Source organism: Cebus imitator, unplaced genomic scaffold (genome assembly GCF_001604975.1).
Source record: "Cebus imitator isolate Cc_AM_T3 unplaced genomic scaffold, Cebus_imitator-1.0 Scaffold456, whole genome shotgun sequence".
In the NCBI taxonomy this organism is placed as follows: domain Eukaryota; kingdom Metazoa; phylum Chordata; class Mammalia; order Primates; family Cebidae; genus Cebus; species Cebus imitator.
The window spans coordinates 792,845-804,750 of record NW_016107771.1 but is presented as its reverse complement, the minus strand read 5'-3'; the positions used below and the strand labels follow the sequence as shown (position 1 = coordinate 804,750).

At 43.9% G+C, this 11,906-nt stretch overlaps 1 protein-coding gene and 1 pseudogene across 15 annotated transcripts in view; one reads left to right on the top strand and one right to left on the bottom strand.

Moving 5' to 3' along the window:
- The window catches only part of MLLT10 (MLLT10 histone lysine methyltransferase DOT1L cofactor), a 238,787-nt gene that overhangs the window by 19,911 nt on the left and 206,970 nt on the right, over window positions 1-11,906 (top strand). The gene's annotated exons all lie outside the window — the stretch shown is intronic.
- LOC108291472 lies at window positions 4,271-7,770 on the bottom strand (annotated as a pseudogene).

Sequence of the window (11,906 nt, the reverse complement as noted above, 5' to 3'; positions counted from 1 at the left end):
TAATCCCAACACTTTGAGAGGCTAAGGCAGGGGGATCACCTGAGGTCAGGAGTTCTGAGACCAGCTTGGCTAACATGGTGAAACTCCATTTCTACTCTTCTGTTGGACTCCAGCTTGGGCAACAAGAGCGAAACTCTGTCTCAAAAAAAACAAAAAAAAACAAAAAAAAAACGTGTATTAGATGCTGGGTGTAGTGGCTTGCACGTGTAATCCTAGTACTTTAAGAGGCCAAGGTGAGAGGATCTCACCTGAGTTGGAAATCAGGCCAGGAGTTGGAGATAAGCCTGGGCAACATAGCAAGACCTTATCTCTACAAAAAGAAAGAAACATTAGCCACATACGGTGGTGTACTTGTAGTCTTAACTATGTGGGAGGCTGAGGTAGGAGGATCTATTGAGCCCATGAGTTTGAGGTTGCAATGAGCTATAATCACACTACTGCATACTACTGCAGATGACAGAATTAGACCCAGCCTCTTTAAGAAAAAAAAGTTTTTAAGAGAGGCATTTTATTTCAGCATCATTTGGGGGGAATGTAGGGGCCATTAGGGATTTTTTTTTTTTTTTTTTTTTTTTTTTTTTTTAGATGAAGTTGCCCAGGTGTGCAACTGAAGTGCAATGGTGTGATCTTGGCTCACTGCATCCTCCACCTTCTGGGTTCAAGCAATTCTCCCACCTTACCCTCTAGAATAACTGGGATTAACAGGCGCCTAACACCACAATGAGCTAATTTTTTTTTTTTTTTGAGGTGGGTTTTGCTCTTGTTGCCCAGGCTGGAGTGCAATGGCGCGATTTCGGCTCACTGCAACCTCTGCCTCCTGGGTTCAAACAATTAACCTCCTTTGCCCCTTAAATAACCGGGGTTTCCAACCCCCTCCCCCTGTCCCTGCTTAATTTTTTTTTTTTTTTTTTGAGACGGAGTCTCGCTCTGTCGCCGGGCTCCAGGCTGGAGTGCAGTGGTTCGATCTTGGGTCACTGCAACTTCTCCCTCCTGGGTTCAGGCATTTCTCCTGCCTCAGCCTCCCGAGTAGCTGGGTCTACAGGCACACGCCACCGTGCCCAGCTAAGTTTTGTATTTTTAGCAGAGACAGGATTTCACCATGTTGGCCAGGATGGTCTCAATCTCTTGACCTCATGATCCACCCACCTCAGCCTCCCAAAGTGCTGGGATTACAGGTGTGAGCCACGGCGCCCTGCCCCGGCTAATTTTTTGTAATTTTTTTTTGAGACGGAGTTTTGCTTTTGTTGCCCAGGCAAGTAGCTGGGATTATAGGCATGTGCCACTAGGCCCAGCTCAATTTGTATTTTTAGTAGAGACGGGGTTTCTCCATGTTGTTCAGGCTGGTCTTGAACTCCTCACCTCAGGTGATCCCCCCGTATCTCAAAGTGCTGGGATTACATGCATGAGCCATCGCACCCGCCCAAGGGTTTTTAAAGAAGAGGCAGAGCCATAACCTTTTCTAAATTCCTGTAGTGTATAATTATACATACATACATATATACATATATATCTTTGTATAATTATTTTTTTGAGATTGAGTTTTGCTCTTGTTGCCCTGGTGCAATAGCAATGGTATGATCTTGGCTCACTGCAACCTCCACCTCCCAGACTCAAGTGATTCTCCTGCCTCAGCCTCCTGAGTAGCTGGGATCAGAGGCATGCGCCACCACGCCTGACTTATTTTTATTTATTTATTTATTTATTTATTTTTTGAGACGGAGTTTTGTTCTTGTTACCCAGGCTGGAGTGCAATGGCGCGATCTCGGCTCACCGCAACCTCCGTCTCCTGGGTTCAGGCAATTCTCCTGCCTCAGCCTCCTGAGTAGCTGGGATTACAAGCACGCGCCACCATGCCCAGCTACGCCTGACTTATTTTTGTATTTTTAGTAGAGACGGGATTTCTCCATGTTGGTCAGGCTGGTCTTAAACTCCTTACCTCAGGTGATCTGCCTGCCTTGGCCTCCCAAAGTGCTGTGATTACAGGTGTGAGCCACTGCGCTTGGCCTGTAGTGCATACTTATAAAATGTAGGGTCCTTTGTAAGAAACAAATAAGCAAAGAAAGGGCATTTTATTATTAGGATACAGGAGCCAAGAATCCTAATAATGGAAATGTATTTGACCCAGAAAGGGAACTGAAATAGTCCTGTGAATATTTTTTCTGCTTTTGTCTGCATGCCTGCTTTCATTCTTTTCTTCCTGCAGGTTTACTCTGCCACTTGTTCCAATAATCAGTAGCTAACTTTTTGAGTGCTTACTGTGTGCCACATACTGTGCTAAATGTTTTATGACAGTTATTTAAGCATCCTATTACATCTGTAAGGTAGATATTATTCTCATTTTATGGATAAGGATACTATAGTTTTAAGGGAAATAGATGTCTTATGAGAGTCTGGGATGTGATTAAACTCTTAGCTACTGTGTTGCCTCCTGTGGTGAAAGATGACCGTACCTCAGCTCCTGATGTTTTCCATCTCCTGTCTCAAAAGCAAGTAAATTCAGTCCCAATCTCATGTTCCTTTGGAGGAAACAATAAAACAAAAACCCAACTCTGGTTTGGCTTGGATGAGGTACCTAGCTCTGGACCATTTTGCAATGGTGAGACAATAGTGTCAAGTTGCTCAGACACAGGAAGAACTCTGTGGGTTGGTGGTAGCTCACTTCTCAGGGAAGGGTGATTATGACCTGGTAGAACCCTGACAGACACCAAACAGTAAAGATTCAGAAAAGTAAAGGAGCATTTTCAGAAAAGTAAATTGGTACTATATAGAATTGACTTGAAAGGGGAGGTTAGAGATGGACTTAGGATGCTATTACTATGAAGATGTGGGAATAGAAAGGGAGGGAGTAGAAAAAGAAGGGAACATTTTGAAGGATGAAATGACAGAAATGGATGTTAGGTAAAGGAAAGGGAATAATAAAAAATGATTCTTAGATATCAGTGTGCTCACTCATTAGTGGTGATACCATTAATAAATATTAGTGCAGTTGTAGTAGAGGAAGGAGAGCAAGTGAAGAGAAAAGAAAGACCTGTTTTGGGCATGTTGGTTTTTTTTTTTTTTTGAGACGGAGTTTCGCTCTTGTTACCCAGGCTGGAGTGCAATGGCGCGATCTCGGCTCACCGCAACCTCCGCCTCCTGGGTTCAGGCAATTCTCCTGCCTCAGCCTCCCGAGTAGCTGGGACTACAGGCACGCGCCACCATCCCAGCTAATGTTTTGTATTTTTAGTAGAGACGGGGTTTCACCATGTTGACCGGGATGGTCTCTATCTCTTGACCTCGTGATCCACCTGCCTCGGCCTCCCAAAGTGCTGGGATTACAGGCGTGAGCCACTGCGCCCGGCGTGGGCATGTTGCTTTTGATGCTGCCAAGATTTTTGTGCTGGAAATTTAGGATACAGTTACAGAGTAAAGTCAGAGTTGAAGCTGCGTAGAGGGAAAACTGGGAACCACAGGCCTTTTTTTGCTAGAGAAGATAAATGTTCACATTTGGGAGAGTAAAAGTGATTACCAAGGATTGATAGTGAACCGTCAGGAAAAGAGAACCTTAAAAGTACAATTGTGGCCGGGTGTGGTGGCTCCTGCCTGTAATCCCAGCACTTTGGGAGGCCAAGGTGGGTGGAACACCTGGGGTCAGGAGTTCTAAACTAGTCTGACCAACATGGAAAAACCCGTCTCTACTAAAAATACAAAATTAGCTGGGCATGGTGGCGCTTGCCTGTAATCCCAGCTACTCTGGAAGCTGAGAATCACTTGAACCTGGGAGGCAGAGGTGGTGAGCCAAGATCGCACCGTTGCACTCCAACCTGGGCAACAAGAGAGAAACTCTGTCTCAAAAAAAAAAAAAAGTACAGTCACAACGGAGACAACTGGGTTTTTAGAAAGAATAGTTGATAGTAACAATACTGCCAGAGATACTGAAGGACTAAGAAACATTTTTGAGACAGCAAATACAGCTTCCTGGTTTGGGTAGAACCTTGGTTATAGGGCATGGAAGACTGTAGAGGATTTGATTGTTGTGTGGAAAGTGTAAGAAAAGAGAAAAATGAAGAGATGAGGTTGAGGAAAGGTTGGTTTATAAGGGAAGTTTTTTGTAGATAGACATTCATTATTTAGAAAAAGCACGCTGTCTCCCAAAAGAAAAAAGTTGCACACTTTCTTAGGACTATTTTTGGTTTTTTTGAAGACGGAGTCTCATTCTATCACCCAGGCTGGAGTGCAGTGGTGGGATCTTGGCTCACTGCAACCTCTGCCTCCCGGGTTCAAGCGATTTTCCTGCCTCAGTCTCCTGAGTAGCTGGGATTACAGGTGTGCACCACCATGCCTGGCTAATGTTTGGATTTTGTTTTTTTTTGATTATAAAAACTTCCTCTTTAATCAAGTCTTGTAACATGAACAGATTTCTTGAATAAAGTAGAAAGTTTCCAATATACTGAAACATAAATCCATAAGCCACCATACACACAACACCTGGCAGGAAAAAAAAGGAACAAGTTTCTCAATGCCTGTAACTGCCATGGTCTTAATCTCAGATGCTTCCTCCGTCTGCCAAGTGTGTTCTGGATACACAGCACACCGTGGTTTTTGGGGTCACACTCAGCTGAGGCTTTGGGTCCACCGAGCAGTCATCTGGCTGGGCTATGGTGGTGGTGGCTCTACTCAAGAAGCAAAGCAGTTACCAGCACATTCAAACAGTGTATTGAACATCTTTTAAATATCAAAGTGAGAAACAAGAAGAGAACATAATAATGTCATCTGAAAGATGTTAAGAAGTAAGGACAGCTGTGTAAAGCTTGAGGCTGGAAAGTGGCTTGCCAGCTTCGTTTCTTTGGCTTCTTGGGTAGTGGGCGCCGTAACAGTTAAGATGTGAGGTTCTGGTTTATGGATCATATAATGGACCCATCCCTGACTCTGCTGACCACCAAGATTCCTCCATTCAGATTCAGACATCAAATGGGTTTTAGGGACCAGCTTGGCTACGTCCTTGGGCACCATGACATGCTGATACTCAAACTGCTTGTTGTCATATTTGTCCAAATAGTATATTTGTTTGTGTGACGTGATCGCTCTGTCTGCTAGCCTTCAGCCCTGTGCCGCCAACCTCTGAGCAGTTCCCAGCAGCACACCTAATGTTTGTATTTTTAGGAGAGAGAGGGTTTGACCATGTTGGTCATGCTGGTCTCGAACTCCTGACCTTGTGACCCTCTTGCCTTGGCCTCCCAAAGTGCTGGGATTACAGGCGTGAGCCACCTCGCCTGGCCCCCTGTCATGACTATTCATGGCTATTTTTGTATATATGTATTTAGAGACAGGATCTCGCTCTTTGCCCATGCTGGAATCAGTGGTGCCATTTTAGCTCACTGCAACGTCGAACTCTGGGGCTCAAGGAATCCTCTTGCTTCAGCCTCCTGAGTAGGATCATAGGCACATGCCACTACGTCTGGCTAATTTTAAAATTTTTGGTAAAGACAAGGTCTTGTTATGTTGCCCAGGCTAGTCTCAAACACCTGGCTTCAAGAGATCCTCCCATGTTGTCCTCCCGAAGTGTTGGGATTTCAGGTGTGAGCCACCATGCCTGGCCTATTTTTTATTTAGTGAGCATTTGTTCTGAATTACTGCAGACTAGTATGACTTAGTAGAAATTTTATTTACTTATATAATTTTGATGAGATACAGAGGATTTTTTAAAAATTAAATTAAATTTTTAAAAAATCCAGTCTTGCCTTATCACCCAGGCTGGAGTGCAGTGGTGTGATTTCAGCTCACTGCAACCTCTGCCTCCTGTGTTTCAGTGATCCTTGTGCTTCAGCCTCCTGAATAGCTGGGATTACAGGCATGCACCAGGATGCTTGGCTACTTTTTGTATTTTTAGTAGAAACAGGATTTCACCATGTTGCCCAGGCTGGTCTCAAATTCTTGAGCTCTAGCAATTCTCCTGCCTTGGCCTCCCAAAGTGCTGAGATTATAGGCATGAGGGACCGTACCTGGCCAGGTAGGATAGTTTTCTTTTTAAACATTCTACTTTGCTATTTCATTTTGAGACCGAATCTCACTCTGTGGCCCAGGCTGGAGTACAGTGATGTGATCTTGGCTTATACAACCTCTACCTCCCAGGTTCAAGTGATTCTCCTGCCTCACCCTCCCAAGTAGCTGAGACTACAGCACGCATCACCACTCCTGGCTAATTTATTTTTTTTGAGACAGTGTTTCATTCTTGTCCCCCAGTCTGGAGTGTGTTGACGTGATCTTGGCTCCCTGCAACCTCCGCCTCCTGGGTTCAAGTGATTCTCCTGCCTCATCCTCCAGAGTAGCTGGGATTATAGGCTTGCCACGGTGCCTGGCTAAGTTTTTCTTTTTTGAGATGAAGTCTCACTCTTGTCCCCCAGGTTGGAATGCGGTGGCACGATCTTGGCTCACTGCAACCTCCACCTCCCGGGTTCAAGCGATTCTCCTGCCTCAGCCTCCCGAGTAGCTGGGATTACAGGTACTCGCCACCATGCCCAGCTAATTTTTTGTAGTTTTAGTAGAGATGGGATTTCACCATGTTGACCAGGATGGTCTCGATCTCTTGACCTTGTGATCCACCCACCTTGGCCTCCCAAAGTGCTGGAATTACAAGCATGAGCCACTGTGCCTGGCCTCTTCCTGGCTTCTTAAATTTTTTTTTTTTTGAGACAGAGTTTTGCTCTTGTTTCCCAGGCTAGAGTGCAAAGGGGCTATCTCGGCTCACTGCAACCGCCACCTCCCAGGTTTAAGCAATTCTCCTGCCTCAGCTTCCCAAGTTGCTGGGACTACAGATGCACACCACCACGTGCCTGGCTAATTTTTGTATTTTAGCAGAGATGGGGTTTCGCCATGTTGGCCAGGCTGGTCTCAAACTCCTGACCTCAGGTGATCCACCTCAGCCTCCCAAAGTGCTGGGATTATGGGCGTGAGCCACCTCGTCTGGTCCCTAGCTTCTTAAATTTTGAGGGAGAAACTGTTATATGGAATTAAAAACAAAAGTTTTAGGAATTGATCTAGGGTTGCACTATGTTAGTATTTTCTTTTTCTTTATTATAAATAGTTCTCAATGATACAGAACATATAATATGTATCTACGCGTTCCTACCGAAATGAACAAATGTTGGTTCTTTGTATTTGCTTCATATCTTCCCTTTTACTTAAAACAAATAATGAATTAAAAAATTAGGTTGAAGTACTTTTTATCCTCTCCCCAGTCTGAGTCAAACATTATTCTTTTTTTTGTTTAGTTTGTTTTTTTAAGATGGTGTCTTGCTCTGTTGCTAAGACTGGAGTTAAGTGGCAGGATCTCTGCTCACTGCACCCTCTGGCTCCCAGGTTCAAGCAGTTCTTCTGCCTCAGCCTCCCAAGCAGCTGGGATTATGGACACCCACTACCACACCTGGCTAATTTTTGTATTTTTAGCAGAGATGTGGTTTCACCATGTTGGCTAGGCTGGTCTTGAACTCCTGACCTCAAGTCATCCACCTACCTTCGCCTCCCAAAGTGCTGGGATTACAGGCGTGAGCCACTGCTCCCTGCCCTACTGCTGGCTAATTTTTGTAGTTTTAGTAGAGATGGGGTTTCACTGTGTTTGCCAGGCTGGTCGTGAACTCCTGACCTCAGGTGATATGTCTGTCTTGGCCTCCCAAAGTGCTGGGATTACAGGTGTGAGCCACTGGGCCCAGCCTCTACTTTGCTTTTTATGCATTATTTATTATTATTATTTTTTTTTTGAGGCAGAGTCTCACCGTCGCCCTGGACTATCATTTATTATTCTAATTTTTAAATTTTTTTGAAACAGGGTCTTGCTCTGTCTCCCAGGCTGCAGTGCAGTTGTGTGATCATGGCTTACTGCAGCCCCAACCTCCTGGGCTTTAAAAGTCTTCCTGCCTCAGTCTCTTGAATGGCTGGTACCACAGGTGTGCACCAGCATACCTGGCAAAGTTTTAAATTTTTTTGTAGAGGTGGGGTCTCGCTACGTTCCTCAGACTGGTCTTGAACTCCTGGACTCAAGCAGTCTTCCCGCCTCAGCCCCCCAAAGTGCTGAGGTGACAGTGTGAGCCACTGTGCCTGGCCTATTTAAAAAAATTTTTTAAAGATGGAGTCTCACTGTGTTGCCCAGGTTAGAGTGTGATCATAGCTCATTGCAACTTGAACTCCTGGCCTCGAGAAAATTTTATCTTTTGAGGCCAGGAATTCAAGGCTGTCGTGCACAATGATCACGCCTGTGAATTGCCACTGCATTCCATCCTGGACAACATAGGGTGACCCAGTCACTCTGAAGGGGTTGGGGGCGGGTGCAGTGACTCATGTCTATAACCCCAGCACTTTGGGTGGCTGAGGCGGGCTGATTGCTTGAGTTCAGGAGCTTGAGACCAACCTGGCCGCGTGGCGAAACCTTGTCTCTACAAAATAATACAAAAATTAGCCAGGCATGGTGGCATGTGCCTGTAGTCCTAGGTACTTGGGAGGCAGAGGTGGGAGGATCTCTTGAGCCTAGGAGGTGGAGGTTGCAGTGAGCTGAGATCATGCCAATGCAGCACAGTCTGGGCAACAGTGGGAGACCCTGTCTCAAAAGTAGGGAGGGGAGAGTGGAGAGGCTGGGCGTGACAGCTCACCCCTGTAATCTCAACACTTCGAGATTCTGAGACAGGAGGATCCCTTGAGCCCAGGAGTTCAAAACCAGCCTGGGTGCCAAGGTGATAACATTTCCACAAAAAATAAAAACAACTGGGCATGTTGGTGCACACCTGTGGTCCAGCTACTTGGGAGACTGAGGTAGGAGGATCACTTGGGCCTAGGAGTTACAGGCTACAGTGAGCTGTGTTTGTACCCCTGCACTACAGCCTGGGAGATAATGAGAGACCCTATCTCAAAGAAAAAAAGAATTTGTGTTATTAAGTTATTGTTATTTTAGATCTAAGTGAAGGGCTATTTTTTTTCCTGTAGGAGGTAAGCTGTGACTTTGTGACTTTTCCCTGCTGCTCTGCCTCTTTTTATTGCAGTTCTTCCTGGCTTCTTTGTTTTTTTTTTTTTTTTTTTTTTTTTTTTTTTTTTTTTTTTTTTTTTTTTTTTTTTTTNCCATGCCCAGCTAATTTTTGTATTTTTTTTTTTTTTAATTAGTAGAGATGGAGTTTTACCACGTTTTCCACGTTGGTCTTGAACTCCTGACCTCAGGTGACTTGCCTCCCTTGACCTCCCAAAGTTCTGGGATTATAGGTGTGAGCCACCCTGTCTGCCTGGCCCCTTCATTCTTTTATTTTTTTTTTAATTATCTGCTGATATGGAGGTCATATGCTCTATTTCTTTTCTTTTGGTGATTGCACTTAAAGTTTTAACATGCATACTTAATGTTTTTCTGAGTCTTAAATTAATATCTGTACACTTTTGAACAAAGCGAAGGTCCTTAGGATGCCTTGATTCCTTTTGTTCTTTTTCACTTGAACAGTCTGTGTTATTGTCGTCTTTATTATTCTCCTGGGTTTTTCTTTTTTTTGAGACAGACTTTTGCTTTTATTGCCCAGTCTGGAATGTAGTGGCAAGATCTGAGCTCACTGCAACCTCTGCCTTCTGGGTTCAAGCGGTTCTCCTGCCTTAGCCTCCGAAGTGGCTGTTATTACAGGCATGTGCCACCATGTCCTGCTAATTTTTCTATTTTTAGTAGGGACCGGGTGTCACCATGTTGGCCAGGCTGTTCTTGAACTCCTGACTTGAGGTGATGCACCTGCCTCTGCCTTCCAAAGTGCTGGGATTACAGGTATGTGCAACTGTGCATCTTATTTAGAATCTTCCATGTTTTTTTTTTTTTTTTTTTTTTTGATACAGAGTCTCACTCTGTCACCCAGGCTGGAGTGCAGTGGCATAATCTTGGCTTACGCAACCTGTCCCTCCCGGGGACAGCGATTCTCCTACCTCAGCCTCCTGAATAGCTGGGATTATAGGCATGTGCCACTACACCAGGCTAATTTTGGTATTTTTAATAGAGACTAAAAATACAAAATTAGGTTTCACCGTGTTAGTCAGGCTGGTCTTAAACGCCTGACCTAATGATCCGCCTGCCTTGGCCTCCCAAAGTGCTGGGGTTACAGGCGTGAACCACTGCACCCAGACTCTATTTTGAATGTCGTGTGTTTTAGAAAAACAGTCGTTTGTAATTTGGACTTAACATTACTGGTGTTTTTGTCCAACCTAGCCTTTTATTTTCCTTGTTGCTTTATGGGTTCATTCTTTTTCTTTTGAAGGGTTTTGATATTCTTACTCAGGGTCTGACACTAGTAAGCAATAAATAAGAAAGCTATATTAGTCTTTTTGTGTCTAATAATTTCATTATTTTACTCTCTTGGAAGCTAGCTTGAATCTTGTGATAATAGCTATTTTCCTGTAATGAAAGATTTTATTCTAGCTTGTCTTCTGGTATCTATTGGTTGATAAACAATCTTTTGGCAGTTTGAATATTCTGTTGGAGACTCGGTCTGCTTTTTCATTCTGAGGACTCAGTATCCTTCTTCCATGTTTTATTTTCTGCTCTATGTCTTTAAATACTGTAACTTTCTATATATTTTTTTTTTTTTAAAGATAGAGATGGGGTGTCACCATGTTGGCCAGGCTGGTCTCGAACTCCTGACCTCAGGTGATCCACCCATCTCGGCCTCCCAAAGTGCTGGGATTACAGGCGTGAGCCACCGTGCCCGGGCCTTTTTTTTTTTAAATAAAATGGGGTTTCACCCTGATGGCCAGGCTGGTCTTGAGCTCCTGACCTCAGGTGATCCACCACCCATCTTAGCCTCCCAAAGTGCTAGGATTACAGGCGTGAGCCACAGCGACCGGCCGTAACTTTCTCTTTAACTTTTCTTCTCCTAGAACTTTTAGGTATATGTTTGGGATTTTCATTCTGTTTTTCATGTCTTTTAATTTGTCTTTCATATTTTCTCTCTTATCTTTGCATTATGGATAATATCTTTAACTCTCTTCAGATTTGTGCTTATTTTTAATTCAATGAATACATTTTTTTTGAGTAAATTATAGCTAGAATTTCTGTGTGATTTTGTTTTTCAATGTGTTTGTTTTTTTTTTCAGGGTATCTTGCTTTAGTGTCTGAAGGACTATATTCCTTTATTTGTTTGAACATTTAAAACATACTTATTTTAAAGATTGTCCTTATTTTAAGGATTTTGGAACTTTTTCATTTGTTTGTTAACTCTGGTGGTAGATGTCTGCATATATTGTGTAATTTTTGACCGCAAGCTAATCATCAGGAGGAGTTGTCTTTCTTGGGATTCCTATTCCTCTATCATGGGTTGTAAAGATGTCACTGTGGCGTTTTTGCCTTTGCTCTCTGACTTTTAAGAATTATGGGCCGGGCACGGTGGCTCAAGCCTGTAATCCCAGCACTTTGGGAGGCCGAGGCGGGTGGATCACGAGGTAAAGAAATCAAGACCATCCTGGTCAACATGGTGAAACCCCGTCTCTACTAAAAACTACAAAAAATTAGCTGGGCATGGTGGCGCGTGCATGTAGTCCCAGCTACTCAGGAGGCTGAGGCAGGAGAATTGCCTGAACCCAGGAGGTGGAGGTTGCGGTGAGCCGAGATCGTGCCATTGCACTGCAGCCTGGGTAACAAGAGCGAAACTCTGTCTCAAAAAAAAAAAAAAAGCAAAAGGGATTTTGAAGCATTTATGAATTTATGACAGCTCTCTTAAGTCATTAGGGATTACGCTTTTTCTGTCTTCCTACTATGCCATCTTTAGCACCTGGTTTTTATGTTCAGGGTTATCCCATAGTCAAAGCATGGCAGCTGGAACTGCAGTCATTGTGAAGTTCCAGGCAGAAAGAAGGGGTGGGGGTAAGGTTTCAAGTGTGGTTCTCCAACTGAGTTGTACTTTTTTTTTTTTTTTTTTTTTTTT